Raw genomic sequence first — 7204 nt, forward strand, 5'->3', positions numbered from 1 at the left:
CGTCGCCGGAGGCTTGGGCCCCGCAGAATGGATTGTTATGCTTTTAGGGTTTCACCTTTAATTTATATATACTTCCTGTAGGCCGCTGTTCGGCGTTGTAACCTCACCCCGATATAGTGAAGATATTTGCTGGCTAGCGCCCGTGGTTTTCCCTCTCCTGCTTTAGGATGGTTTTCCACGTTAAATCTCGTTTCTTCTGTGATTGATCTATCGTTCTTTATCGTTTATTTGCCGATCGTTTCCTAACAACTGGCACAGTCGTGCAATGCCCATCACCTGGACACATCCATGGCGAAGAGATGTTGTACGAGCACAAGTTTATAAGTGGCAATTTGTCTTCCTGGTACTTACCATTCCCTTACCATGTTTTCTCTGTACTCCTCTCTCACATAATCTAAGCTTACCTATTAATTTGCTGAGGAGATTTCCAGAATCGGTCAAGCAATACAAGCTACGTATCCACATATATGTGCAAGTGCAACCGCTCTTCTCTGTTAGACTTATCTTGGCATGTGTGACATATCTTGGTATGCATGTGATACCTAAGGCCTATAGCCACATTTGGTGAGTGAGAAAAGGGCTATATCAAAAGCTGTGTGACCTTTGGTTTCGAAACTAGTTACGAGTATGATATATCCAACTTCTCTCAAAGGACCTTAGGAGGTAGGAGTAACATGTATGTTACTCTACTGACGGTATATATGGGTTGTGTAATGGTGTACAATGCTATTAACTCATTTATACTGCACATATATAAGAACGATATGTTTTATTGACTCCTATGATCAGCAATTAAGATGCATATTAATTTCCGTACTGAATCACTGGAGAGATCACATCTCTGACGCTAGCTCAACAATAAAAATGTAGTGTCGAACCTGCATGCATGATCCCCTGAAAAAAAATCCTTTCATTTTCTCTAGCATTATCATGCATTTCAAAAAGTATCTAGTATGAGTAGCCTCCAGCATAGTTCGAGTGACCCACTCAGCATTTTAACTTTTGAGTGTCACGCACCATTGCTTGATCAAACAAAAAGGAGTTCAATCCAATACAACATGCCAACACAGTACAAAATTGAAAATTGAAACCCTAGTTCAATTTTGTATTGTGTCACGAGGGAGTCAAGCAGGAGCATCTCTCGATCCATTGCAAGTCCCTAATGAACAAATAGTGAATCACTTAATCATCCTAGGTTGATCTTTGCTCTCAAATTCATCATTCATGCCCATCTTCACAGTGCTTACTTCAACCATATAGCTTGATGTACCTCACAGCCTGGCCTCATAGGCGAATTCATCGCTCAGTTTATTTGTCTGCAAATAAATTCCAGGACGAGGGGTCCTACAATTCTCGTGTCTATATATGGTGGGCTACATGCCTAAATTACAACCCTAATACAGTTCATGTAGGTTGAGCGAGCTAGATATTTCTAGTAACTTTTAAAAGCATCTTGAACACAAGCCCACCAAATTTTCATGTACCTTAGCATTTCTGGAAATTCGCCTCATGAAGAGGTTATGTTTTAACATTCAGCTCTGGATAATCATCATATGAATTGGATGATGTCACTCACTACCCTTGTACTGTGCATAACTTTAACTAAAGACAACAGCTTCTCTATTTTCTCCTCCAATATTTAGCACACCTCATGTCACTCACTACCCTTGTACTGTGCATGACTTTAACTATAAAGACAACACGCAGCTTCTATATTAATTAATCATGGAAGGATGAATCAAGTCTGCCCTCTATTGTGTACTGACTTGAGGTGTGCTATGCCTTCCTGAGTCATGCCCACCTCCCGAATCTCGCTACAGGTGAGTTCTAGTGTGAGCACAAGTTTGTATGTGGCATTTTGTCTTCCTGGTACCTTCTATTCTCATACCATTTTTTTTATCTGTACTCCTTTTCTCACACAATCTAATTAGCGTGCTATTAATTTACAAAGTTTCAGAATCAGTCAAAGCTACCAATATGTCAACCGCACTTCTCTATCTTACATGCATGCACCTATCTTGGTGTGTGATACCTATAGCCCAAACATCTGGGCGTGCGATACCTGTAGCCATAAGAGTAAAACGGGCTATCAAAGTTCTGTGTCTCTTTGGTTTCAAACCTATATTCGACTCTTATATATCTAACTCAGTAGTACAGGAATGATTTTCCTGGATGGGATTCATTTTAGATTGCAAACAGATCGCAAGTGGTCGCGTCTACAAAAATCGAGCTCCATTTTCGCGTGCCGCTCTTTAAAATAACCGCGCGGGAAAACCAATTTTCACGTGCGGACATGTTAAGAGACCTGCACACGAAAATACCCACCCACATTTTTAATGTCGCCATCGCCGCCCATCCCACTCCCATGTCCTCCCATCTCCCTCCTCCTCCCACCTCGACTTCTCCCTCGACTCCTCCCCCTCCTCTTCCTCCTCCTCCCATCTCCCAATCCTAGCGACGACGGCGGCCTCGGGTAGGGTAGCGGAGGCGGCGGCATCGGTTAGAGCAGCGGAGGCGGCGGCATCGATGGCGGCGGCGGCATCGGTGAGTACAGTGGCGGCACGCATCGGCTAGGGTGGTGGCGGCGGAGCGGATCCGTCACCGGCCACCGTGGGGAGGCCAGATCCGTCGCCGGTCACCGCGAGGAGGCCGGATCCATCGCCGGCCACGGCGGGGAGGCCGAATCCGTCGCCTGCCACCGCGGGGAGGCCGGATCCATCGCCGGCCACCGCGGGGACGACGGTGGTGGGCCTCGGGCAAGGCAGCGACGACGACGGTGGTGACGGCGAGACAGCGGCGGCAGCCGCTGGATTAGGGTTCTTTTTTTTTGTTTTGATTTTTTATTTTCCTGTGCAGGTGGCTTAAGCGCCCCCACGCAAAAATTGTGATTTTTGTAGACACCTCGTTCCAGACGGGTGGAAGATCCACATGAGAAAACCAATTCCGACCGCACGGAAAAATCATTACTGTACTAGTGACTTCTCTCGAAGGACAATAGATTTGACACTTTTTTCCCTTGGTCAGTAATATATTGCACCCTTCACTACTAAAAACGGTTTTTGTTTTGGTGTTAAATATTTTTTTTCTTAGGTGGATAAAATAAAAAATGCTAGTGAAAATATAACCAGGGTTCCCTGGTTAGTAACTGCTTGTAAAAGTCGATTTTTACAAGAGGCCGTCCTAAAGTAGCCGCTTGTGAAAATAACCCTATTTTTACATGCAAACGTTTAAGAGAGACACATGTGAAAATAAATTTTAAAGAAAATAAGTTCTCTTAGACAACAACCATAAAAAATACACGTCGAAGAGGCCGACATGAAAAAAGAATATATAGAAAGTTCCATCTTCCCCCAGTCCCCACTTGCTCTCTCCTTCCTCCCTATCCTCACCTCACCTCAACTCACCTTCCTCCCTCACCTCACTTCAGCTCTTCCAAGTTCCAACCTCTCTCTCTCTCTCTGATCTGACACCTCCCTCACTCTTCCCTCTCTCGATTTCGATGGTGGTGGTGGTGGCCGGCGGTGGCGGCTTTTGGCAGCAGCAAAGGGGTGGTGGTGACGAAATCGAGGACATGGATCCGAGGCTGATCCAGCCTAGCCGCCTCCATTTCCTCTTCCTAATCTAGTCGAATGGAGGAGGCCGGAAGAGGCAAAGGAGTGATGGCGGTGGTGGTCAACAACAGTAAAAGGGTGGTGGCGGTGGCCAAGGGGCTAGATCACATGGTGGAAGAAGGGGAGCAGCGGTAGAGGCCGCAGCAGCAGAGATGTTTGATGACATGGATCCGAGGCGGCAGCAGTGACGGTGGAGGGGAGGGGGTGGCCCGCCGTGCTCAAGACCGCTAGATCCACCTCCGTGATGGCAAGGAGAGGGGCGGTGGCGGTGGAGGAGGTGGATCTAGCGGTGGCGGTGCAAAGGACCAATGGGTCCGCTTCCACGACGGCGAATGTGAGGGGCAGCGACAAAGGAGGAGGTGGATCCAACAGCGACGGTGCTCGGTGACAGCCACGAGGGTTGTGAAGAGGGCTTAGTGACGCCGTGACGGTGATGAGGGCTTCCAGCGAGTTCATCCATGGCTTGGGGTGTCTTGTCGATGGCAGATTGGCGGTGATGTTGGAGGAGGCGGATCCACCAATGACACCAATTTCTGGATTTTATGGATCTGCCGGAGCTAGGATTCCTGAGGTTTTTGGATTTTTTTTTCACAGAAAATCTATAACACTGGAGGCTGGCTTAACCTCAACACATTAAAAATCAATTTTCACAAGTGGCCGGCTTAACCTAGCTGTGTGCAAAAATCAATTTTTGCTGGTGTTGAAGGCCCGCCCATGAAGATGGTAGATTTTCACTTGCCTTCAATCGCAGGCAGGATTCTCGGCCGTTTGCAAAATGTTGTTTTGATCACCATTGATTTTTCCTTTTGGTAGTAGTGCTTTCGCTCCAGTTTTTAACACTTGTAGGTGCCAAATAACAAGTCGACACATATTTAAGAGAGTTTCTCCACCGATAGTATATGAGTTTGTACTGGTGTACCATGCTATTTCATTGATCGATACGACTATATGTGCGCATGGAGTGATTTTTAACATTCATCTCTGGATAACTACTGACACGAATTGGATGACGTATATATTCCTCTCTACACATTTGTGCACGACTTCAGACTCAAGACTGTTAATTCATCTATTTTCTTCTCCAAACATGTCATAGTGATCATGAAAGGAGATGCATATTGGTCATGCAGATCGGTTAGCTTGCATCTGAGACTACCCTTTACTGACACGAGGGACACAATGCCCCTCTCCTGAATCTCTTTATGGTAGAAATCCTGTAGGAGCACAAGTTTATAAGTGGTATTCCGTCTTCCTGGTACCTTTCATTCCCATACCAAGTTTTCTCTGTACTCCTTTTCTCACACAATACATCTAAGGTTAGGTGTTAATATGCAAATGAAGTTTCCAGAATCAGTCAAGCAATATATACAAGGCACAAGCTACGTACGTACTCACATATATATGTCAACCGCTCTACTCTGTCATACATATAGCCAGCGAAAGGGCTAGTAATTAATTCACAAGCATTCACGCGCACTGAACTAGCGTAAAGACCCCAAGCTTTTCTTTTCTGGCACGGTATTTTTTCCTTTTCTACTAAGTATGTACACCAAAAATTTATATGTTGAAAATTTATGCATTGAAAGTTTATGTTTCTGATTCCAATTCGAATCAATGTTTGTTGTGTACAAAATTTCTATATGTAAGGTTTCAATGTACAAAACTTTTGGTAGGCTAATGCACCGTGCACGTGGGCCAGACTGATGTCATTCCCCCATTAGAACTATCTCCTAGTTGTCCAGTGCGAGTTTCTCACATGCTGAAAAGGGCACAACAGGTCCCCCGGTTTAAACTTTATTTGTTTGTAAGAAAGAATACAAGCCTAAATTACAACCCTAATACAGCTAATCTAGGCTGAGCGAGCTAGATATTTCTAGTAACCTTTAAAAGCATATTGAATAAAAGCCCACCAAATTTGCAAGTACCATAGCTTTCGTGGAATTCACCGCATGGAGATGTTATGTTTTAACATCCAGCTCTTGATAATCATCATATGAAACCCTTATGTGCGTGACTTCAACTCAAGACAACATCTCATCTATTTTGTTATCCAATATGTCATACTAATTAATCATGAAAGGATGACACTGGTCACACAGGGATCTTAGATCAGCTAGCTTGCACCACTACCCTCTATTGTGTACTGAGTACTGACATGAGCTAGGCTTTTCCCTCATGAGTCATGCCCATCTCCTGAATCTCGCTATAGGTGAGTTCTAGTGCGAGCACAAGTTTGTATGTGGCATTTTGTCTTCCTGATACCTACCATTCTCATACCATTTCTTTTATCTGTACTCTCTTTTTTTCACACAATCTAATTAACTAGCTGTTAATTTACAAAGGAAGTTTATAGAATCAGTCAAAGCTACTCATATGTCAACCGCACTTCTCTATCTTACATGCATGCACATACTACATCTTGGTGTGATACCTATAGCCAAATATTTGGACGTGTGATACCTGTAGCCACAAGAGCGAGTGAGAAAAGGGATATCAAAGTTATGTGTCTCTTTGATTTCAAACCTAGATTCACCTAGGATTATAGGTTTGACACTCTAATTTTTTTTTCTCTTGGTCAGTTATATATTTGTACCCTTCTTTCAGTCTAGTTTTTCACATGTCTAGGTGACAAATAATGAAGTGTTGATTAGTGGTAGGAGTAACATGTGTCGACACATATTTAAGAGTTCTCTACCGATAGTATATGAGTTTGTACTGGTACGTGTACCATGCTATTTCTTTCATCTATACAACTATAGTGCGCATATATAAGGATATGCTGTATTGACTCTCCTATGCTCAGCAATATGCACATTTCTGTACTGTCATCGCATTGAATCACTAGAGAGAACAACGGTGATGCTAGCTCAGCAATAAAAATGTAGAATTGAACCTCCATGATCCACATGCCCACGACAAATTCCTTTCATTTTCATTAGCACTATTATGCATTAAAGTACGTACTATGAGCCAGCCCAGCGCAGTTTGAGTGACCCACTAAGCACTTTAATATTGAGTGTAGGCACATCATTGTGCTTGATCAAACATTCTGAAGTAGAGGGTAACTTTTGGAAGGAATGGTTCAAAATCCTGATGCCTACCATTCATATGCCGATTATATAATTGAAGACTTGGCATGTAATTAAGAACTATCTGTATTGGAAGGGCCAAAATATGGTGGATAACAAAGTTTCTATTTCGATGGTTTTAGAGTCCCATTTATGTATTTATTCAAATTAGCTAGTCCATCCACAATCAAATGTAGGTAGAGACACTACTAATTAAAAAACTATTTTCGGCGACACCCCTCTAGCTATTTGTGCAAACGGTCAATAACAAAACATACCAGTAAAAATGCATGGGGGGTTCTCAGTCACGAAATGCATGTGAAAATAACAAATCAAAATTGAGCCAAAACAGCTCCGTTACGTATATAATGACGATACCTACAAACTTTATCTAGACCAGTAAGTAACCTGAATCCTTATTATTATGGATCAATAATACCAGATTTCAAATTTGTGTTCCAATCTCACAGAAAATTTGAACTTCTAGGGAGTAAAAAAACAATTGCCCTGGCAGTAATAAGGACA

The sequence above is a fragment of the Oryza glaberrima genome, chromosome 2 (genome assembly GCF_000147395.1).
Source record: "Oryza glaberrima chromosome 2, OglaRS2, whole genome shotgun sequence".
Taxonomy (NCBI): Eukaryota; Viridiplantae; Streptophyta; class Magnoliopsida; order Poales; family Poaceae; genus Oryza; species Oryza glaberrima.